This window comes from Dipodomys spectabilis, unplaced genomic scaffold (genome assembly GCF_019054845.1).
Source record: "Dipodomys spectabilis isolate Male_0828 unplaced genomic scaffold, ASM1905484v1 ptg000119l, whole genome shotgun sequence".
Taxonomy (NCBI): Eukaryota; Metazoa; Chordata; class Mammalia; order Rodentia; family Heteromyidae; genus Dipodomys; species Dipodomys spectabilis.
In genome coordinates this window covers 3608345-3631978 of record NW_024870796.1, presented here as the reverse complement: position 1 = coordinate 3631978, position 23634 = coordinate 3608345, and the positions used below count along the sequence as shown (strand labels likewise).

The 23634-nt window shown below is 47.9% G+C and overlaps 1 long non-coding RNA gene across 1 annotated transcript in view; it reads left to right on the top strand.

The window, feature by feature from the left end:
• The window catches only part of LOC122115493, a 63644-nt gene extending 45762 nt beyond the window's left edge, over positions 1-17882 (top strand). The window contains exons 3-6 of the long non-coding RNA XR_006148780.1: positions 710-751; positions 9728-9962; positions 16098-16824; positions 17072-17882. This is a non-coding gene — a long non-coding RNA (uncharacterized LOC122115493). The remainder of the gene's footprint in view (positions 1-709; positions 752-9727; positions 9963-16097; positions 16825-17071) is intronic.
• The last annotated feature ends 5752 nt before the right edge of the window (positions 17883-23634 follow it).

Genomic DNA, 23634 nt, shown 5'->3' with positions numbered 1-23634 from the left:
CCTTCCCTACCCTCCTCTCCTGCTGTATTTTTTTTTTAGTCCACCTCTAATGATTAGTACTTAAATTGTTGATGTTATTTCAGTTGTTGATACCCTCAAGGAGACTATAGACTCCATTAGTGCAGGTACTTTTGTCCACTACTATAGCCCTCTAGAGTCCTAGAATAGCCTTTGTCATGTAGTAAGTGTTCAGTAAATATCTGATGAGTGGCTGTATTATGAAGTTGAATGGAGGGATCATTTATGTTTGTATGGGGCTTTGCATGGGATAGAAAGAGCACGTTTCTGCCAGCTTGGAACATTTGCAGGCTCCAAGTGAGTGAGCAGGAAACAATCTGTGAGGGGGAAGGAGTTGTTTGTTTGTTTTTGTCGGTTGTGGGGCTTAAACTCTGGGCCTGGGCGCTGTCCCTCAGTTCTTCATCTACTACTCTACCACTTGAGCCACAGTGCCACTTCCACCTTTTTCTGTTTATGTGGTGCGAGGAATCGAACCCAGGGCCTCACGCATGCAGGCAGGCACTCTACCACTGAATGCCGAATGCCCTAGAGTGCAAGGCCCGTGTGCTGTCTGCTCATATTTCAGAGGCTCTAGAAGAACTTTCTGGATAGGCCAGCATTTACTTACTTTGGGTCCAGTCTCTGTTTGTTCTAAGGCCCATCCTCAAGGTGTTGTCTCTACCATTTACTTTTTTTTTTTTTCCTCCTCCAGGTGCCAAGAGTTTGCAGCCTCTTGGAGGAAGACAAGGTCAAGGTAAAAGAGCAGTAAGATCCTGTCTAGATTGGGATTTCCCAACTTAAAGTCTTTGGAAAATCCTCAAAGAAGTGTAGGGTGTTGAAAGTGTTGGCCACTAGACAGAGTAAAAGCCCAGGGGAATTGTGCTCCCTGGACAGAGTCCATCACTGAGGATAGGGGACCGCTTCGCGTCACCACACGTGGCCATGCCACCTTGAGTTCGAGTGCCTTAGTTTACATTCTGTTGTCACACAGAACAATTGAGACTGGGTGATTTATAAAGAAAAGAAGTTTTTTTAGGCTTGTGGTTTCAGAGACTGGGAAAGTCCAAAATCACATGGCTCTGTCTTGTATGGGTTCTTGCACTGTGGCATAATATGGAGGGAATGTGGAAGGGAGCCGAGAAAACAGGGAGAGGCTGGATTGGCTTACTTAGAACTGAACCCTCTCCCTCGGTGACCCCATCGCCTCTGAAAGTCCCCACAGTACCAGTCTGATTCTAGCACAGTTTCAGGAGAAAACACATTGAAGCCACAACACCCAGAAAAACAGTCGTTCCCTTGGGGAGACAGTTGGCTGGGACCCACAGGATGCCCTTCCGTCTCTGCCTTCCAAAGGCTTCCTTTCTCACCTTCTCCAGAGCCTCGGCCTGGCCCACTGAAGATAGAAAATGTCAGGGAGTCCAGGACTTTCTTTTTCCCTTAGCAAGGACAGTTTAGTAAAACTCCTCAACAAAGAGTGTATGTGTGCTCATGCGTTGACATTTTTGGAAAAGGGGCAGTTTTCAAAATGGGTCTAGCCTTGGACCAAACAATTCTAATTTACACAGTTTTTCCTATGAAGATAATCAACATGGGGCTGGGAAGATGGCTCGGTGGTAGAGTGCTTGCCTTGCATTCATGAGGCCCTGGGTTCGATTCTTCAGCATCACATAAGCAGAAAAACCTGGAAGTAGCACTGTGGCTCAGGTGGTAGAGAACTAGCCTTGAGCTGAAGAGCTGAGGGCCAGTGCCCAGGGCCAGAGTTCAGATCCCACAACTGACAAAAAATAAATAAAATAATCAACATTTGTGTGAAGGCTTGTGAACAAGGATATTTATAAGTTCACTGCTTGTAAAGGAAACTGTTTGAAAGCCCAGCAAGAAGAAATTGTTTAAAATTTACATGTGCCATACAAGGGTTATGGCAGGCAGTAGACTGATGTAGGCACAACTTACTGAGAAAGAGAATTGGATGAGTGGTTTTTGAATGAAGAAAATTAGAAAAATCTTGTAAAACATGCAAGAGAACTCAGCCTGGGGTGTTGAAAACAACCAGTTTCTTAACCAGCTTGGGAACTGGTGATCTCCTGAAGCCTGTTTCCTGCCTATAGGGCAGGCCCCGACCTGTGGTAAAATCGAGAGGGTTTGGTGAGATTGACATATCCAAAAGCAGAAGCTTTAGGACAGCTCCCCATGTGACATGTGGCATGTGACGTGTGCTCAGCAGCTGGGGTCTGTGTGGGCTGAGGACCTAGAGGATTTGGGTCTGTGGAAAAGCCTAGAAACGATGTTTGGTGTGCCTTGGCTTGGGATTGGTAGAAACATGAATAATTTTCAATATTTTCCTATTTTCTACAGGGAATTCATATTCTATCATGATGATGTTCTTTTTGTTGTTGTTCTTGTTCTTGGTCATGGGGCTTTGAACTCTAGCTCCGGGCGCTGTCCCTGAGCTCTTCAGCTCAAGGCGAGCGCGCTACCACTTAAGCCACAGTGCCACTTCCAATTTTCTGAATGGTTTATTAGAGATAAGAGTCTCAGGGCCTTTCCTGCCCGATCTGGCTTTGAACTGAGATCCTCAGATCTCAGCCTCTTGAGTAGCTAGGATGACAGGTGTGACCCAACATGATGGTATCCTTTCTTTTAGAAAATAGCTATTGGAATGGTTGTTTTTGTGTTTTGTTTTTAACTAGCTATTGTACATTTGCCTTGAGCAAGGAAACCAGTTGTGTAACCTCTGGGTAGAGCTCTGTAGGACTAGAGGAACAGAGGGAATAGAAGGTGGGGGGAAAAAAAAGATCAAGCTGGCCCAAAGAGGTGTGCATTTAGAGGTGATGCTGGATCTACAGAAAGCGTGCAGATCCCTCCCCAGCACCACCAATGGTCCATCTTCAGAGAGCTTCTAATGATGAGTCTGGTGACCTAAGGATGGTCTGTCCCAGTTGGACTTCTGAAGTGGGAGCTCTGGGCTCCATTTTGTGTTCTGGCCAGTGGGATGAATGGAGGAGGTGCTGAGGATTGATCCCAGGTTTTTGTTTTGTAGATGCTAGGCAAACGCTCTTGTACTTCAGCCATGCCCTTAGCGCTTTTTGCTTGCTTGTTTGAGGATTGTTTTTGTTTGTTTTTGTCAGTTGTGGGGCTTGAACTCTGGCCTGCAGCTCTTCAACTCAAGGCTAGCACTCTGCCACTTGAGCCACAGTTGCCACTTCTAGTTTTCTGGTGCTTTATTGGAGATAAAGAGTCTCATGGATTTTCCTGCCTGGGCTGGCTTTGAACCGCTATCTCAGCCTCCTGAGTAGCTAGGATTACAGGGGTGAGCCACTGTGCCTGGCTTGGGGGTTGTTTTTGAGGTAAGGTCAGACTGGCCTCAAACTCATCATCCTTCTGCCTCTACCTTTTATCCTCTTCCACTGCCACCTCTATCTGGTATTACAGGGGTGTGCGTGGGGGTGTGCATGGGCACATGCGTGCGTGTGTGTGTGTGTGTGTGTGTGTGTGTGTGTGTGTGTGTGTGTGTGTACACCACCATGCCTGGCCAGCTGCTTGACTTATGGCCTGGTCTTGGGAATCATATAACATCACTTCCAAGTTATAAACCTGCCAGAATTCAGGAGAAAAGACACAGATCTGCCTCTAGATGGGAGAAGTGTCAGAGAATGGGCAACCATATATTTGTTTGTTTGTTTGTTTACTATTTTGCCAGTCCTTGGGTTTGAATTAAGGTCCTGGGCACTGTCCCCGAGCTTCTTTTTGCTCAAGGCTAGCATTCTACCACTTGAGCCACAGTACCACGTGCAGCTTTTTCTGTTTCTGTAATACTGAGGAATGGAACCCAGGGCTTCATGCATGCTAGGCAAGCACTCTACCTCTAAGCCACATTCCCAGCCCTGCAACCATATTTTAAATTCACTACACCCCCTCTGAGCTCAGCCTCCCAGGACACTCCCTGGATTCCCTTGTCTCCATTTCCTGGCCCTAGTCCAATCTGTTTTTTCTAAACACACATCCTTCTAAGAACTCCTCTGGCCAGTGATTGCCTAAAGCAAGAGAAAAGCATAATTCCTACATGCTTTTTCAAGAAGACAATAGGAAAGACTAGTTTGAGGGTGGCTGGTGAGGGTTGCCATTGTTGGCATTCACAGACTGGAGGAGGGGGCACATGGAGGCTGAGTCTCAGCCAGGGACAGGGCAGGCAGAGCCTCATGACCCACGCTTTCCTCTGGCCTACCCTGCAGGGCTATGGCCCCTCAGCCATGCTAAGTACCATCCTAACTCACAGGGAAGACACTGAAAGCAAAGAAGCAGAAATGTTGGCCATCTTGATGGAAATACTTTGATAGCCCTCCTCCCTTATCCATGCTTCTTTAAGGGAGGGGCATAAAACCCAGCTAACCTTTTGAGTAGTGTGGCTTCTATCAGTTTCACTTGTCCTCTTCCAGGCCACACCACCCTGGAGTCCTTTAACCCAGATGAGGCCCCCGTGCATCCTTGTCTAGTGAGGAGGCCCCAGCCACGTCTAGCTCATTCTTGCAAAGCAGGTGTGCAGGGACACTGCCCCAAATCCCAGCCTGCAATCCAGCCCACTCACTGTGGGTGGTGGAGGTCCCAGGGCTGGGGAAGCTTGCTCAGGCCTCTCTGCACAGCCCCTCCCACAGCAAAGAGAGGTTCAGGATCCATGTTCCTGGAAGAGCAGATGGGGCTTCTGTGAGCACAACACTTGTGTGTGAACCTGGGTCTGGTCTTATCTGGTCTAAGAGACCTGAAGTGTGACCAGAATATAATGGAAGTCAGCCATTGCTAGGAAGGTTGCCACCAACCTCACAGAGAGTTAGGGAAGTTTTAGTTTGGGTTGGGTTGGGGTTTTTTTGTTTTGTTTTGTTTTGTTTTTGTCAGTCATGGGGCTTGAACTCTGGACTGGCTGCTGTGCCTCAGCTCTTCAGCTCGAGGCAAGTATTCTACGACTTGAGCCACAGTACCACTTCTGGGTTTCTGGTGGTTTGTTGGAGATAAGTCTCACAGACTTTCCCGCCTGGTCTGGCTTTGAACCGTGATTCTCAGATCTCAGCCTTCTGAGTAGCTAGGATTATAGGCATAAACTACCGGCACCTGGCTGAGTCATCTAAATAGAGCCAAGCCCAATGTGTACCTCAGCAAGATGTTGCAAGTTCTTAAGAGTATTAGGCATAGACTGGATGCCAGAGCTTGCTGTTTCCCGTGAACACCAACTACCTGAGTCAGCCTTCCCTCCACACCTTCTCAGTGCCTTAACATTGCCTCTGGCCTCAGTGATCGCCCTAGGGAAGCCCAGCTGCCACATCTGCATAAGTGGCTTTCTGGAGCTGTGCTGAGTGATCCACTTCCCTGGGATGGGGTGGGCAGGGCCTCTTTCCCATTATATGCCTTGACACACTGCTGGCCAGCCGCTTTCAACAGAAGTGCTGCGCAAGAAACCCATTACAACACCTCTGCCTGTGCAACCTGTCTCACACGAGTGAAGAAGCGTCCTCCCCTCCAGTATCCATCCCACTGCATATGGCCTTGGTCAGGGCTGCCCAAGGCCCTTGAGTGGACCTGCTCATCCATGCCTTTCCTTCCCCAACTCACATTACTGTCATCTGAAGTATTTTTTAAAAATCCTGATGGAAGCTGGCGACAGTGGCTCATGCCTGTAATCCCAGGTACCCAGATACCCAGGAGGCTGAAATTCTGAGGATTGCAGTTCCAAGTCAGCCCCGCAGGAAAGTCCATGAGACTCTTATCTCCAATTAACCACCAGAAAACCAGAAGTGTCGTTGTGGCTTAAAATGATAGAGTGATAGTCTTGAGCAGAAAAGCTCAGGGACAGTGCGCAGGCCCTGAGTTCAAGCCCCATGACTAACTGAAAAAACCCAAGCCAGATACCAGTGGCTCATGCCTGTAATCCTAGGTACTCAGGAGGCTGAGCTCTGAGGATCATGGTTCAAAGCCAACCCAGGCAGGAAAGTCCATGAGACTCTTTATCTCCAATAAACCACCAGAAAGCTGGAAGTGGTGCTGTGGCTCAAGTGGTAGAGCATTGGCTTTGAGCTGAAGAGCTGAGGGACAGCACCCAGGCCCAGAGTTTAAGCCCCACAACCAAGCAAAAAAATACCCCCAAAAACCCTGATGGCTGACGTCACCCCCCCACACCCAAAGATGCTGACCAAATTGATGTGGGTTTCAAAGAAAAAAAATTAATAAAAAATATTTTTTCTGGGTCTGGTCATGGGCCCTGAACTCTGGGCCTGAATGCTGTCCCTCAGCTCAAGGCTAGCACTCTACCACTTGAGCCACAGTGCCACTTCCAGCTTTTTTCTTTTTGCTTATATGGTGCTGAGGAATTGAACCCAGGCCTCATGCATGCAAGGCAAGCACTCTACCACTGAGCCATCTTCCCAGCCCTAAAATTTTTATCAAAGGAAAATACACATGTAAAAAATGTTTTAAAGCACAATCATCACATTTTTCACAAAGTGAATTTAACCCAATAGCCAGCATCCAGATCAAGAAACAGAACATCACTAGTATCCCAGGTGTCCACTTTCCATCACTACCAGGCTCCAAAGGCTCACCTGTAGTATAACTGGGTTTTTGCCTGCCCTCAAAATGGAGCCATATAGAATCTATCCTTTTGTCTGGCTTCTTCCACTGAACGTTTTATTTGTGGGATGATTTATTTAAGTTGTTGCTTGTAGTTTTTGTGGTCTGCTTAGTCTCATGCTATAGGACATTCTGTAGTCTATTCTGCTGGTGGGGGGGGGGGGCTGATGTTTCTTCCACTGATTATTGTTCTTTCCAGATGGGTGTTTTTATGACCGCTGCTACTATGAAAGTTCTGGTGTGTGTCTTTGAGAGCACATGTATGTGATTCTGTTGAGTACCTAGTTAAAAGTGGAATTGCTAGGCAATTCAGCATTAGTATCTTAGGTCAAGAAATTTTACAAAGTACTGCGCCAGTTTATAGTCCCTGCAGTGATGTGTAAGTGTTCAAGTTGCCTCAAATCTTTGTTAACAATTGGTATTTTCTTTTCTTTTTGTCTTAATATTGGCCTTTCCTGTGGGTGTGTCATAGTGTCATAATTACTGTGTGACCTTCATTTGTATTTCTCTGGTGACTAATATAGTTGAGCACTTATCCATGTGTTTATTAGCTATTTAGATCCCCCCACCCCCACCCAAGGTATGAGGTGAACTATTTGGATGCAAGCATTTTCTTTAAAGCTCCTTAGGTAATTCTCATATCTAGCCAAAGTTAAAAAAAATTGAACTAAACTGAACTAATATTTGCCTTTTTTTCTTGATTTTTCTGTCCTTGAACTTAGAGCAGTTTAGATAGGGGCTCTCATAGACTTGAGCAGAGATAATCTTCACACATACACATCCCCAATACACATAAAGACACATCTCTCCAAAAGAAGCAAGAGACCATAGCTGAGAGTTGGGACCCTTGAAGAATGCAGCTTCAGAAGGATCCAGAGAGAGAGCCTGCAGTGCCCACAGCTGCCACAGAAATTTGCTGGCTACAAAAATATGGCCCCTTGGGCTGGGAAGGTGGCTCAGTGGTAGAGCGCTTGCCTTGCATGCCTGAGGCCCTGGGTTCGATTCCTCAGCACCACATAAGCAAAAAGAAAAAAGCCGGAAGTGGCGCTGTGGCTCACGTTGTAGAGTGCTAGCCTTGAGCTGAAGAGCTGAGGGACAGCACCCAGGCCCAGAGTTCAGGCCCCACGACTGGACCCCCCCAAAAAAAAAAATATGGCCCCTTGCTGGTTCCTGTGGACCTCCAGGCAATCATGTGGAGGAAGTAGAGGGCTGCCTGCCAGGTACTTCCCAGTGACTGGGCCTATGTGGAGGGGACCCAGCTCATGTGGGAGTTATGGGCAAGCTAGGGACAGTAGAACATACTCCTGGACAGGCCTGAGGGATGTCTGCTGTCTGTGACTTTTATTCCTATGTGGAAGCATGAAGAGAGGCTGCTGGGTTTCTCCCATGTAAGTGCAGGCCTGGCCAGGCCTGCCCCACGTGGGCCCATGGTATCACTCAGGCCACGTGGAGTTGGTGAGGAGGAGCTGTGTGTGCTGAGTCTGGAATTGGATCCCTCACCTGAAGCTAGGATATTTGTCCCTGGACTGGACAGGATGTGCCCTTGGTGCCCAATGCTGAGTGGGAGGGGACGCTGTCATGGAACAGTGCCTCCTCCATGCATTTCCAGTTTGACCATTTAGAACCAAGCACCTGTGGTTCACACCTGTAATACTAGCTACTCAAAAAGCTGAGCTCTGAGGATTACAGTTCAACGCCAAGAAGTAGAACAGTAACTCTGAACAGAAAAGCTCAGGGATAGCAACCAGGCCCTGACATTAAGCCCAGGAGTAATACACACACATACACACACACACACACACACACACACACAAAACCTTGACAATTTGTGGTCTTGGAGTACCAGGCTACTCTAGGTTGTGTCTTACATGTCTAATGGCTGCAGGTCCATCTTAGAAACTGCTTTGAGTGTAGCATACTTGTGTATAATAGTCCAAGTGAAGATTTGGAGGGGAGGGGGCTTCTCTCTAACCCAAATGGCATCCTGTACCAGCCAGTGACAAGAGTGCTGGTTGGACCTGAAATAACAGGACCTCCCTCCCCCCAACCCAGCCCCACTGCCCATTGATAACTCTGTCTTCTCCATGGTGACCACCTGAGTCCATGATGAAGAAAGGGATTCCTTTCACTAACTCTGCATCCCAGCTTCCCCTTTGCTTCAGCGCTCCCATTTAGCAATCATGACTATCTATTCTGTCCTCCTGGGTCTTGTGAGTTCTCCCGCTTTGCAGCCTTCTATGTGCTCCTGTCTCTATTGTTGGTGCCATGCCTCTCTCCCTGGCCTTCCTCATGAGGTTCTACCATGCTGTCTGCTGCTCACAGCCAAGGCTCGTCTGCTCGTCAGCCACTCACTTATTTAGCTTACTCCTGCTAACTACACATTCTACCACTGACCTGCACCCCAGAAACTTAAAACTTAAGTCCTCTCTGTAGAGGGGAGGTCAGAATACAGCTTAAGAGGCAACTTAGTAAGGTAGCAGAGTATTTTTGTGGGAGAGAGTGAGCCCAGAGAAAGTTCCCCAGGGCTCTCTAGATGTGGCATAGTACGTGCGTGCGTGTGTGTGTGCGCGCGCGCGTGCACGCAATGTGTGCAGAGGTATATGTGTTTGTGTTTGAGTCTCCTCACCTTTGGCTCCTGACTCCTCCTGTGGAGCCAGGTCGCCCCAGCTTTAGGCTTCAGTCCTTTGAGTGTTTCTAATGGCTGATTGCACTCTGGTACACCCCACTGGTTATGCTTCTCAAAAAAGGCCAATTTCTGTTGTATATCTAAAAATGTGCTATCCAGAGTGGACCAGTAATACAAGACCAGGGCTGAAGAGAAAAGTAAGGGCCTCTCACTCCCTCACAGATGCAGCCTTTCTTGGCTATTGCTCTGGACTCTCTTTAAGTCTGTTGATCTGGGCTAGGCTCAGCTTCTTGGATGTGGTACCTGGGCCTCATCTGGGGCCTAGCCTTTAGATCCTGCTTCTCCAGCCTGTGATAGGGGAAGGTCTACCTCTGGATAAGAAAGAAGTATGGGTCGCTCCCACAGCCTCTGACTCCTGCTCCACCCTTGGTAGTTCAGCACCTTCCTCTTCGTTCTTCCTTTGAGAAGTGTGCCACTTCCTCACTCCAGGCCCTCCTCTGGACCACACAGTGACAAGTCAGCAGGATTGAGCCAAACACCCAGAAGTCATGACCTCTGTCGTGGAAGTCTTTTGGATCCTGGACGCTGTCATTCCTCTGCTGTCTCATAGGCCTGAACCCAGAGCCAAGCCATTGTTATCACGCCCTTTGAAGATTCCAGCTATGACCTCCTTCTCTAGCTTTGCCACCTGATCTGGGGGCCAAGGCATCACATTGACAGAGAGGTAAGCAAGAGGCCGCAGGCATGGAGATGACTGAAGTTCATGTTTGTGCCTACAAACATTAGAGACAGTCCTTCATTTGCTTCCAAATCCAGCCAGACACACACCCTTGATTGTGAGGACTCCACAGAAAAGTTTATTTAATGTTGCAGCCAGGAGGGAGCTTTACAGCCCAGTCCCAAGAAGATTATCTTTTTATTGCAGTTCTGATTAATGATTGATCAAAAACTGATACTAGACACACTAAAATACAAATATGCCATGAGATTAGGTGAGATTTACATCTGCCAGGCTGATTTGGGGACCTGTCCACCTGCTCTCTGCAAGATCAAACTGGGGCAAGGGTGCATGCCCCCATAGGGCTTTCACACCTACACACACACCCCTATAGGGAACACACACACACACACACACACACACCCGGGGGGATGAAAGGAGCGTCCTCAGATCTTTTTAGAATTAGGCTACAAAGGGCAAGGGTGCATGCCCCCATAGGGCTTTCACACCTACACACACCCCTATAGGGAACACACACACACACACACACACACACACACACACACACACACACACACACACACACACACACACACACACACACACACACACACACACACACACACACACACACACACACACACACACACACACACACACACACACACACACACACACACACCCAGGGGGATGAAAGGAGCGTCCTCAGATCTTTTTAGAATTAGGCTACAAATTGCTACAAATGAAACAATGGGCAGAGGAAAAGGATTTAAGGGCTTAGTAGAATTTTTCTTTCATGTTTTTGTTTCTGTGAAGGCTGGTTACACATTAGCACATTACAGGGAAATTAGTGGCCTGAGGAAGGAAGAAGCTGTGTGAATATAGCACCCAGGGTTTCCTAGGGTTCTCTACTTCCTAGGAACTGCAGGGGAAACTGAGCAAAGAAGTGCACATTTGCAAGCACTTGTTCTGCAAAGTGCCTTGGTGCAAGATCACACCATGCCTCTGGTGTTGATGGTCTCTTAGGCCAAGACTTAACCTGTTGGGGTCCACAGGCCATGTCAGAATCCCTAAAGGGGTCTAACCCAGGACCTCAGAGACCACTCTCCCCAACATACAAACACAGCGGGTTTTTCTCACTCCTGCCTTGCGAGCCTCCCAGGAAGGGCTGCTGGCTGAGCCATTCCTTCCTGCCTTGGATCATCTCTGGGCCTAGGCACCAGGGAATCGGAAAATTGCCAGAGCCTCTTCTGCATTGACACTGGAAACTGAAACTGGAAATCACAGCCTCCCAGCCCTAGGTGCCAAGATTTCTTTTCATGGGGGGTCTGGGGGGATCCTGGGGAGAAAGAAGCTACTCTCAGTGAGGGTGGGGGGTATCCAGGCTACAGCCTGCCATGCAGGAGCTGTGGTGCTGCAAGGCAGGCCCGCTAGCTGTCCACCCTTTGGGGGGGGGGGGGTTCCTCTCTAGGAAAAGTTTGTTTAATGTTCTTGCCAGTGTACATTAGGAAAGGACTGGGCTTTTGGTTAGTTTAGACAATGCATTTTATAAACTACTGCCTTCACCCCGTTGGCTTGCCTGTCCCCCATAATGAAGACTTTTTTTTTCCCACATAGTTTCAATTTAACTAGGAATCTAGCTCTACCACTGCCCCAGGCACTGCTTTGGGGCAACTTGGACTGAACCTCTGGAATGTGGGGAGGAACTAAGTGGAAGAGAGCCAGAAACTGCCCCACCTGCTAACTCCACACTGTCCTTCACCTCACCTACCCTGTTACTTACTCAGCTCCTTAGATTAAAACCTCTCAGGTCACACTCTCCCATAGCCCCATATCTGCCAGGTATCTGTGTGAGTATTTGCCCAATGTGGGCCTTCCTTCACCAAACTAAACTTCCAGGAGGCCCCAGATCCTTCTTCAGCGCCAGGATACAAACGCTATAGATACAAACAACAACAATTGTCCTATGAGTGACCACAGACCAGAAGATCCAAGTGAAGAACAGTGCTCGGCAAGGGGTCTGGATCTGGGGGTGCCAGTGTCTGGATCTATCCCAGACCAGCCAAGTCTTCTCCTTTGTGGATGCTGTGGATAGATTACCCAAGCTCTGCTGTCCACAGTTCCCAGCCCCCTTTGTAAGGGCTGAGGGCTTAGTAGGGCAGATGCCAGTAAGGGTAGGCAGCTCCCATGGTGCTCCCTCCAGAGCCCTGGCTTTACCTTCCTTCCTGCCCAGGTGGAGTTATAAAACCTTTTCCAGATAGTTAAGGGACATTTGACTCCTTGTGCCACTAAGAAAGGCCACTTTCTGCCTGTGGATTAGAAGAGGACAAGCTGGTAGGGGGCAGGGAGGAAACAGAGGCAGATGGGGCAGATGAGATGCTGGCTGAGCAAGGAACCCTGACTTCAGACCACACACTTTTTTTATTTGGCCAGTCCTGGGATATGAACTCAGGACCTGCACACTGTCCTTGAGCTTCTTTTGCCCAAGGCTAATACTCTACCACTTGAGCCACAGCTCCACTTCCACTTTTTTCTGTGTATGTAGTACTGAGGCATTGAACCCAAGGGCTTCATGCATGCTAGGCAAGCACTCTACCACTGAGCCACCTTCCCAGCCCCATTCCTCACACTCGTCAGCAGCTCCGGCCCTCTTGCTTGCCTATGAAAGGAGCTTGGTCTTGTGTCTGCACCTTGAAGGGCAACTTTGGAATCGAGCCTTCTGAGATGTAAAAAACAAAAACAAAACCCCAACACTGATTCACTGTTGTGTAACCTCGCATCAGTAACTGAATCTTCCTTGTTCTTTTCCTCTTCGGTAAAGTGGGAGCCATTACAGTGAATTCTATGATGGAATTCATGTCCCTGACATAGGAGAGCACCTGTCATCAGTAGGTATTGTTACTTGAGCCGGGGTGGCTACAAAGATCTCCTTTAGCCACCACCCCCCCAACCAATGGAGCCATACAAATATGAGAGACCCCCTTACATGTTAATTCAGAGCTGCGGACACGCAGCTTTCCTCTCACATTTATCTGGGGTGGGACCACAGTTTTACTTACTGAATGTTAAGCTTAAAGATGCACCAAAGGGAGGTGACAAACTGAAACCACCAACCGTTTGAGCTGTCGTCTGCACCTAAGTGGAGGCCGGTGCAGATGGTGTGAGCCCAACTTCCTCCCTCCCTGCCTGCGTCTTCCTCACACCAGCCAGCTTCCCAAGGCTACAGGAAGTGAGGCCAGGAACAGGGGTGGGAGGGGTGAGTGCAGAGGGGAGGCCAGGGTGAGGACAGAAGCCTTCGAGGTCCTTGCTAGGCCCTGAGCTTCTGGGCATCCAGTCTTGCCCAAGACTAGTCTATAGCAGACTCTTGCCCCTTCCCACTCCCACCCCGCCCCCGCCCCTGGGTGGCCCTTCTCTCTTGAGATTGTGAGCCATTACTGTCAGACAGAATCCAGGGAGAGGTCTTGGCAAGGAGAAGAGCTGTCTTTTCTCAGAGGAAATGCACTTGTGGTTTTGAGATGTTCATATTTCACATCTGTGGTTGGTGTTTCCCAGGGTTCTCAGAGGTGAATGCAGGGTCAACCTCATGTCGCCAAATAAGGCTCCCAGTGACCTTAACAACAGGTCTCACTGCCCCATTGGTGGCCACTGCTGCTGCCGGCTTAATGCGGCCTCCAGAAGGCAGCCCTGAAGTTGGTCTCAGCTTCCACATAAGCAAAGGCCAAGTTCCTCTGTCAAAAATCATTGCCTTTGGAAGGGACCACAGAGAGGGCGAACGTTCTGGACAAAGGTGGATGAGGCGGGGCTCAGGCAGGGCTGCCTGGGTCAGAGTCCACCTGCCCAGTACCCTGAGCCCAGCTTGCCAGGATGAGCCCTTCACCCCCATTTCCCTGCTGTCAACCACAGTCATGCTCATTTCAGTTCCGCTCATTCTGCTTCCACACCAGGAAGTCAGCTAAGTTCCTTCCAGATGTTGCATCTTTAAGCTTTCCACAGCCTTTGGCAGCCAGTTAACCCTATTTCAAGGATCAGGAAACTGAGGCTAAAGGAAGTCAGACTAACCCAAAGTCACACAACCAATAAGTCATGCAACCATATTTTAAACCCAGTTTCAATGGGGGCGGGGGTCCAAATCCTGTGCCGTAAGCACTGCACTGATGCCACGCAAAGGCTATGGCTGAGGTTGGGATGCGGATCGCATGGTGTGGAGTCATGCATGCCTGAGGACCTAGTATACAGTGGTGCAGTTGCACACCTGTTGAACGGCAACCATTGCAGTGCACAGCCCCCAGCCCCAGGCTTGTTTCACAGCACCTCGCACATTCTCCTGCCACAGAGCATACTGCTCAAACATTGAGGTTTGCAGACCAGACTTGGCTGTGGCCTTTGTATTTGGTTTCCACTTCCTCTTTCTGGACCTCTTCCCCTCCTCACACAACTGTATATCACCAACCTGAGGAGACCAGAGAGGAACCTCACCGCAGCTACTGAGGCCCCCAGCCTGTGGGTGTTGGAGGGGCAGGGCTGGCTGGGCCAGAAGATCAAGCTTCTAGGTCAAAGGATGAGTGTTCGTTCCAGCACAAAGGCAGGCATGTTAATCTCCTCCACTCAGAACACTGCTTAGGGAGCCACAGTATTCTTGCCCTGACGAGCATTTTCAGGATTAAAAGTATATAAGTGGCTGGGCGGCAAGTGGCTCATGCCTGTAATCCTAGCTACTCAGGAGGCTCAGGTCTGAGGTTTGCTGTTCAAAGCCAGCCCAGGTAGGAAAGTCCATGAGACCCCTATCTCCAGTAAACAAAGGAGGGTGGGAGAAGGAAAGGAAAAGGTGACAAACCCCACTGGAAATGGAAGTATGGTTTAAGTGGTAAAGCACTAGTCTTGAGCAAAAGAATCTCAGGGACAGTGCCTAGGCCCTGAGTTCAAGCCCCAGGGTTGGCAACCCCACCCCCACTCCCCAAAAAATATACAAGTGATCTGGTAAAGGCACACTAACTCAGAAGAACTACTCCTCAGAATCTGTTCTTGACACACTGTGACCCCTGTGCACCAACACCAGAGGGTGTCCAAATGTCCATCAACAGCAGAGATCATTACTGCATTCCCACAGCGGAAATAGGAGCCATGCAATTTATGGTGGATGCACTATTGGTCTAATACTATAATAACAAATGACTCTTAGCAATATAATAATGAGTGAAAGAATACACTCAGGCCTAACACAGTGGTACATGCTTGTAATCCCAGTTACATAGGAAGTATCAGTCAGAAAATCACTGTTCAAGGCCAGCCCTGACAAAAAGTGTAAATTCTCCCTGGAAAGTAACTAAAGCAAAAAAGGGTTCAGGATGTGGTTCAAGTGGTAGAATACTTTCCCAGCAAGCACAAGGCCCTGAGTTTCAACCCTATTACCACCACCACCACCACCACCCCCCCCCATACACACATACACATACACAAAAGAATTCTGATACGGTTTCTTTCATACAGAGTTTAACAACTGGTAAAACTGCATTGTATTTTTTTTATTACCTTCAAGTATTTGTACAAAGAGGTTTCAATTAACATGTTAGTTTGTGAGTTCATGCTTCTAGATCCTTGTTATCCCTTCCATCATTCTCTGGCTTGCATTGTTTAAGAATACATGCAGAGATTGTAAAACTATAGAAAATACAAAATTATCACAAAATTCACTGTAGTCATGGCTATAGGAGGGGATGTTGGGATTCGGGGAGTGTTGGTTTTGTATTATAGCCTGGGGGGGTGGTTACCTAAAAATTTGCTTTATGATTATTTTAAACCATACATATATATATATATATATATATATATATATATATATATATTTAATTCAGTTGTGAGACCTAAACTCTGGGCCTGGGCACTGTCCCTCAGCTCTTCAGCTCAAGGCTAGCGCTCTACCACTTGAGTTACAGCTCCACTCCACTTCTGGCTTTTTCTGCTTATGTGGTGGTGAGGAATCGAACCCAGGGCCTTATGCATGCAAGGCAAGCACTCTACCACTGAGCCACCTTCCCAGCCCCCAAATGTCTATTTTTGTGTATTTTTGTTAAGTATATTTTTGTGTACCTGTGACTGTTTCACAATAAAAATAAAGGATGCATGTATGTGAATCTCTTGTAGCCCTGAACAGTGCAGTGAATGGACAGGGCAGCCCCTTGGGCTTTCCCACGCCACACCATTTTGGGAACAGCACTGCAGAGTGCCACACTGCCTGGTGCACCACAGCTCTCTCTGCAGATGATGGAAGACAAAGACCGTGGTGGAACATAGGAAAGGAGACCAGCCGTTGATGCCTTACTTCAGCCAGGGAAGATGAATGGGAACAAGGGCTGGAGGAAACCATGGCCAACGCTTGTCCGAACTCCAAAACCTATGAAAGGGCAGGAGGACCTGTGCAAAAGACCAATGGGATGCTGCCCCACTTGGCTGCCACAGAGTTGCCAAGTTCCTAGCTCAGGCTTCCTGTTTCAAAGATGCCTCGTCCTGGCAGAATACAAGGAAGAAATGGTGTTCAGCTGTGGCTGATGATGCTGGAGCCTGTGAAATGCACAGAGAAGAGTCTCTAACTTACAACGGTTAACAAATGCTATTAAGTAAGCAAATGCTACAAAATGAGCAGGTAGTATGTGCTGTAAAGCCACATTAGCACACTGCGGGCCAGTTTGCCCACTGGGCCCCCTGCTCTTCTGGAAAGCCTGGTATTCAATCGCCCTCCTTTCTCTTCAGCCTCTCTCTTCAACCCCAACAGGTTTTGATTTTCAGAATTACATTGAAAAGAAACCCTATAGGAATAGCCACTAATCAAATCTAAATAAACTCAGAGGACTTTTAAAAATCCTACCTTAAGGTGCTACCAATGTGGCTTAGTGGTAGAGTGCTTATCTACTATGCTTGAAGCACTGGGTTCAATTCTTCAGTATCACATAAACAGAAGAAGTTGAAAGTGGTGCTGTGGCTCAAGTGCTAGCCTTGAGCAAAAGAAGCTCAGGAACAGAGCCCAGGCTCTGAGTTCAATCCCTAGGACTGGCGTGCCTCATGTATACATAAACACACACACACACACACACACACACACACACAAATGCTACCCTAAGATGATAGAATAGGAGTGGTAGCATATAACTAATTCCTGGCAGTAGAAGCGTCATAGTCTGAGGACTTTGCTCGCAAAAGCAAAAAAAACAAACAAAAAAAAAAACCTGAGAATATGGGCTCAAGTAGTAGAACACATACTTAGTAAGTGCCAAGCCTTCAGTTCAATACTCCATCCCACCAAAATCTTGTGTTTTTTTTTAAACAGAGATTTACAAAAGAAAAAAAGGTAAAGCAGATAAAGGTTGGAAGATTTGAAGGGCTATTTTCTATTATAGGTTAACTTGACAGCCTTTAAAAATAGCTAGTCCTCACCAGGCATCAGTGGCTCACGCCTATAATCCTAGCTACTCAGGAGGCTGAGATCTGAGGATCGAGGTTTAAAGCCAGCCCTGGCAGGGATATCCCTGAGACTTACCCAATTACCCACCGAGAAAACCAGAAATGATTCTATGGCTCAAGTTGTAGCGCTCTAGCCTTGAGCTGAAGACCTCAGGGCCAGCTCCTAGGCCCAGGGTTCAAGACTCATGACCAAAACAACAACAACAAAAAATAGTCCTTTTACTGATAGGTTAATTATATGATGAATGTTATATTCAAGGTTAATAAGCAGTGGGTGTAAATAAAATTTTATATATACCTCATAAAAAAAAGGAAAGATTCGTTCTTGTAGTCACGTATGATATTTCCTTCCTTTGTAATTAGTGAATGATGCTTCATGGGGTGTAGGTACTACATTTTGTTTATGGATGCATCTACTAACTGCATCTTTACCTTTTTTTTTTCTGTCAGTCGTGGGGCTTGAACTCTGGGCCTAGGCACTGTCTCTGAGTTCTTCAGCTCAAGGCTAGTGCTCTACTACTTAGAGCCACAATGCCACTTCTGGTGGTTAATTGAAGATTAGAGTCTCACAGACTTTCCTGCCTGGGCTGGCTTTGAACCTGGATCCTCAGATATCAGCCTCCTGAGTAGCTAGGATTACAGGCCTGTGCCAGTGGCACCTGGCTACATCTTTATATTTTTAAAAGCCAACATCTTTTTACCCTCTGAGCCTCAGCCTACTGGCTATGCAATCTGAAGAGGTGACAAAAATAGCCAGATGTGGTTGGAACAGGCAGTCATGGATGAGGGCAGGAAGTTGCAGTGTGCACGCCTGCATTGGCAGTCATTGTATTCAAGATGTCATGGTGACACTGTTGGCACAGCCTCCAGTCCTCAGGAAGCCTCAGGGTTGCTCATCTTTCTATGGTATTCTCATGATCTTTATTTAAGTCACCATTTGGGGCATAGAACTCCACATTGTAGCCCTTGTCAGTAGTATTGTTGCCCCTCAACAATCCTGGAAACCCACCCCCACACACACCCCAGGTAGCTGGCTGGGGGTAAGCACTCCGTGAATGTTAGATAGTATCATTTACTTTGTTATTTTGATTTGGGATGGACAATCAATCATTTATTTAATGAGCATGTACTATGTGCCAGAAACTGCTAAATACTGGAATACTACTGTGAACAAAGGGACCTGTCCCTGCCTGCCAGAGTTTCCAGACACTGGGGAAACTTGTTGACTGAATGATTGATAAACCCTGATTCAACTCCCTGGGATTAACACTTAGACAGCCAGACATCATTGGATTCCATTTGTGTGCTTAGCTCAGAACACACCCTCCCTACCCTCAGGTGCTGAAATGTAAATAGTACAGACACCACCATTCAAGTAAACACACTGAACTGACCTGGGATGGCAATCTAGCTCTGCCCCACACACCCTCTACCATTCTCAGAGCTCAGTTACTTTATCAGTGAAATGGGGTTGATGAGAAATGCGTCCCTCTGAGACAGGAGAAGAGCAAAGCAGGGTCATCCCACAGCATAAATCGACAGATTTATTTTAGTCTATGCAGCCTCTAGTGGCCTGGGGTTAAATGAGAGCACTTTCGTGATATGACCTGTAGTTAATGGTCAATAAGTGATAGCTATTGTTATACACAAGTTTGGGGGAAGCAGGAGTCTTAGGCAGGCCAGCAGTTTGGACTTGGTGTGGCCAGGCTTTGTTCTTCAAGGAAGGGCAGGGCTCTGAGAACTGCAGCCCGCAACGCAGGCAAAGGCCAGGAGGCAGGAACTCCCAAGGCATGTTTGGGAGAAGCAGGCTGGTAAGGGCAGTGGTCAACCAAGGAGGAACTTGCACTTCTCTGTAGGCTCAGACAAGCCATTGGAAGCTGGCTGTTGAACAGCACCGATGAGGCAACAGCAAATGGTTTAATTTGTCCAGCATTTTACCTTCCAGGCAGAGGTCAAAAAAGACTATCTCCATGGTTACACAGAGAAAGGACCAGGGGTCAGGACACAGGCAAAATGACTTCTCAGTGTTTGTAACCCCTGGCACTTTTCAAATATGTATGAGAATCAGTAAAAACTATATGTTATATACTATGTTATATACTATATAAAATTTGTCTCTGACTATAAAAGCAATTGTTAGCAATTGTAGAGGATACACCCTAAAGGTGTATGTGTGCCCAGTCCTGCCTGGGTCTTGAATTCAGGGCTTGAGCACTGACCTGAGCTTTTTTGCTCAAGGCTAGCACTCTACCACTTGGGCCACAGTTCCACTTCCGGCTTTTTGGTGGTTAATTGAAATAAGAATTTCATAGACTTTCCAGTCCAGGTTGACTTTTTAATCACAATGTTTAGATCTCAGCCTCTAGAAAAGCTAGGGTTACAAGCGTGAGCCACTGAAGCCTGGCTAGGATTTGCAAACTCTAGCAATATAAAGAAGAAAATATAATCACCTATAATCCGTCCAGAGGATCTCCCTACATTTCTACCATATATAATCCCCATCAAGTTACCTCTTTATATTTATGTTGGAATAGATTGTGTATAGTTTCAAGTTCTACCTTTCCCCTGTGAAATTGGGAGTGTTTTCTGAGAAGGAGGGTCTGTTTTTAATGCAGAACGAACTCCAGTAAACCTTTTCCTTAAAACAAAACACAGTACAAAGGCCGTCAGCAGTGGTTGGGAGGACATCCTGTGGGGACGAGGGGTGGTTCTCATGCTTCCGGTGTGAGCTGTGAGGTAGTGGCTATGGCTGAGTCCTCTGCTCTCCTGGTCCGGCTGCATCCTCTTGCCTCTATGGAGGAGACAGTTTTCATGAGTCTGCACTCACCCTTCCTTCCCGACGGGATACCGTGAGCATCCCCACCTCAGAAAGCATGTGAGGCTTGCAGTCATTACTGTTTACGAACAACAGCATCTGTCTGCATGGTGCAATGTCTTCCCGTGTCTCACCAGGCTCCTGTGCCCTCTGGGAAGATAAAGCCAAGTGCTGCGCTATAACCACTTCACACAGGCTGACACTGAGGCTGATGACAAGCTAATGGTTTAGAGCTGGCTGACATTTAACACTCTGTGACTTTTCCTTCATATGAGTCACACACACACACACACACACGCACACACACTTTAGATCTAGCTTTTCCTGAGCCAAACTGGATCCCTTAGGGAGGCCAAGGACTAAAAATGCTGTGTTTCCAGTGTATAGGTTCTGATTGGCTGACTGGGGTGGTGGGGGCGGGCAGTTAACGTCACAGAAGCTCATCCAGGACGATTCAGGTCTTTTCTACCTAGGCCCCTTCCCGTTTGCCTACTCCTCCTTATCATCATCTGTCCTAGAGTTTTCCCAGTCCTTGAAAGAGGGGAGCTGGGCAGAAAGTATGAACATGGAAGAGGCCCAAGGCAAGGCTTGATCCTTGCTGGCTGTGGATATTCAAGAAGCTGAGTTCTTCACACCCACATGTCCTGGGACCAGGGCCTCACCTGGCCTCAGAGGACTCAAAGTGTTAGGGAAACTCCAGAGTTAGAGAGGCAGCCAGCCATGTATTAGAGCCCCTCTTGTGTACCCCTAGCTCTCTTAACAGCTAGGGTTCACCTGGCCCCTTTGTCAGGGAGCAACAGCCTAACTTCATCCACTTATTCCCTTTCTCTTGTCCTTCTCTGGGCCTCAAGGTGAGGCTGCAGGTAGACATCTGTTCTTGGGCTACTTGGTGAGAACCTAAGAGATACAGGACCCCAGCTGGAAGAGCCTGTTGGCAAGGCAAGAAGGGCTAGACAAGGCCTTTGGACTTCAAATAGGCTTGACCAAATCCTAATCTGGGAAACTCTCCATTCCTAAACAGGCAGACAGCTAGGCCCTGGTGGCTCACACCTGTAATTCTAGCAACTCAGAAGGCTGAGATCTGAGGATCACCATTTGGAGCCAGCTCAGGCAGGAAAGTCCATGAGACTTTTATCTCCAGTTAATCATCAAAAAAAAACAAACAAACTAGAAATGGAGCTGTGGCTCAAGTGATGGAGCACTAGCCCTGAGCAAAAAAAAAAAAAAAAGCTCAGGGACATCACCAAGTCTGACACCAGAGAAGAAAGACAGTCTGTTGGACACTCAGTCCCCAAAGGCTTGTGCACCCCTTGCTCCAGTCTGCTCCAGATTATTCCAGCAGTCTCACAGCCAGCCCTTTGGATGCTAGAGAGATGGGGTGAGTGGGAAGGTCTGGAGGGGTGAGATGGTTCCCAACTGAGCATCATACGTGGAGACGAGATCTGTGTCTGTATAGTGTGGAGCTCCCAGCTATATGCTGGAGGAAGTGACAAAGTATGTTTACATCAGAGCATCTGTATTGCAGGTGGATTTCATAAATGTTTTTTATTTCCTCATCTGTATATCTTCCTCTTCGCACAATTAAGCAACTTTAAAAAAAAAGTGTATGTTTTTAATAAAAGTCATGAATGACTCAGCCTTTCAGCTCCAGCCCTATTGAGGAACACAAGCGGGCTGTGCTACATAACATGACACAGTGGCCTTTGACCTTGGGTACTGGTTGGCCACAGCCCATTCTATCTAAGGCTCCCCCCCCCCCATCCTGCTTCCTGAGCCCGAGGTCCAGGTGGATTTGATGGAGCAGGTGCTGAGGACAAGGTATTTATCACTTATCAGGCAGTCAGGGTATAAGGGTCAAATGTGAGTCTGGACTGAGCACGGGCCAGAATGTGGAGGGCAGCAGTTGCTTAACCCTAGGGTGTCTGGTTGGGGAGGTTAGGGACCCCACACAGCATGGGACTTGTGCTAGGTAGTGAGGCTTCACCTGTGAGATTGCACATTGCACATGCTTTAGAGGCTGAAAATGGAGTCCATTCATTTCCACCTAAGGCTTTGCTTGCCCCCCACCCCCAGAAAAGCTGAGAATAGAAGGTGTCCTGGGCCACAAACTCTGGCTGCTTGCTACTTTGTGTCAGAAGAGTGTCAGCAATCACCATGAGTGTCCTTGGAAAGTTCAATACCCCTCAGGCCCTCCTCTCTTTCCTCCCCACAATAACACACGGAATGCCAAGCTCTGCCTCTGTCCCAGTCCCCTGACATTTAGCATTTCCCCCATCTTTTGCTTGTTTGTTTTGAACTTTTTGTGTGTGCCAGTCCTGGGGCTTGAACTCGGCCTGGGTGCTGACCCTGAGTTTCTTTTGCTCAAGGCTAACACTCTACCACTTGAGCCACAGCTCCACTTAAGCTTTCTGTGATTAATAAGAGGTAACAACCTCAGGGACTTTCCTGTCCTTGCTGGCTTTGAACCTTGATCTTCAGATCTCAGCCTCCTAAGTAGCTAGGATTACAGATGTGAGCCACCAGTGCCCAGTTTCTTCCCCATCTTGACAAGCCCAGGAGGACTTGGAGAGGAGCCCTGGATGTCTAGAAGAGCCAGCCCCCACCCTGATAGGGCCAACCTAACAGGACTTCTGACTGCTCATGGTTTTAGAAAGATGATAACCATTCTGGTCTAGTGGCTCTTTCCCTACAGAGCTCACCTCCACATTCACATAACACCCTTGAAGTCAACCTTCTCAGAGATGCCTGGCACCTGCTTCTCTCCAACACCTGAGCCTTGCTTCTGAGCTTTGAGTTCCCCTGCTACATGCATTCACCTCTCTGAGCAAAGGTATAGCTGACTAACTGCTGTAGAAGCATTTGACATTACTGCCCTGGTTCTAGGCAGAATCAGGGTTGACACCACAAGGGAAAAGTGATAGGAGTCAGCCACCTCTATATCTACATGGCTCTGTGCATGCGCGCACACGCGCGTGCCTGCCTGCCTCTGTGTGTGTATGTGTGTGTCCTGAGGTTTGAGCTCAGGGCCTGAGTGCACTTTCCCTGAGCTTTTATGCTCAAGGTTAGCACTCTCCCACTGGAGCCACAGCTCCACTTCTGGCTTTCTGGAGCTTAATTGGAGATAAGAGTCTTAAAGACTTTTTCTGTCCAAACTGGCTTTGAATCGTGATGCTCAAATCTCAGCTTCCCAAGTAGTTAGGATTACAGACATGAGCCAGCTTCCATCTGGTTCTTAACAAAAAGGCAGAGACAGAGATGGGACCCAGACCAGTCCAAGGAATGAGCCAGATGGAGAAGTGAGGGTCCCAGCTTCTGACAGCTGCCTCTAGAGGGCTGGACTCGCCTCCTGTGAAGGAGGCCTGTTAGGACTCCTGTGACTGCCTGAGATTAGGGCAATGATTAACAGGG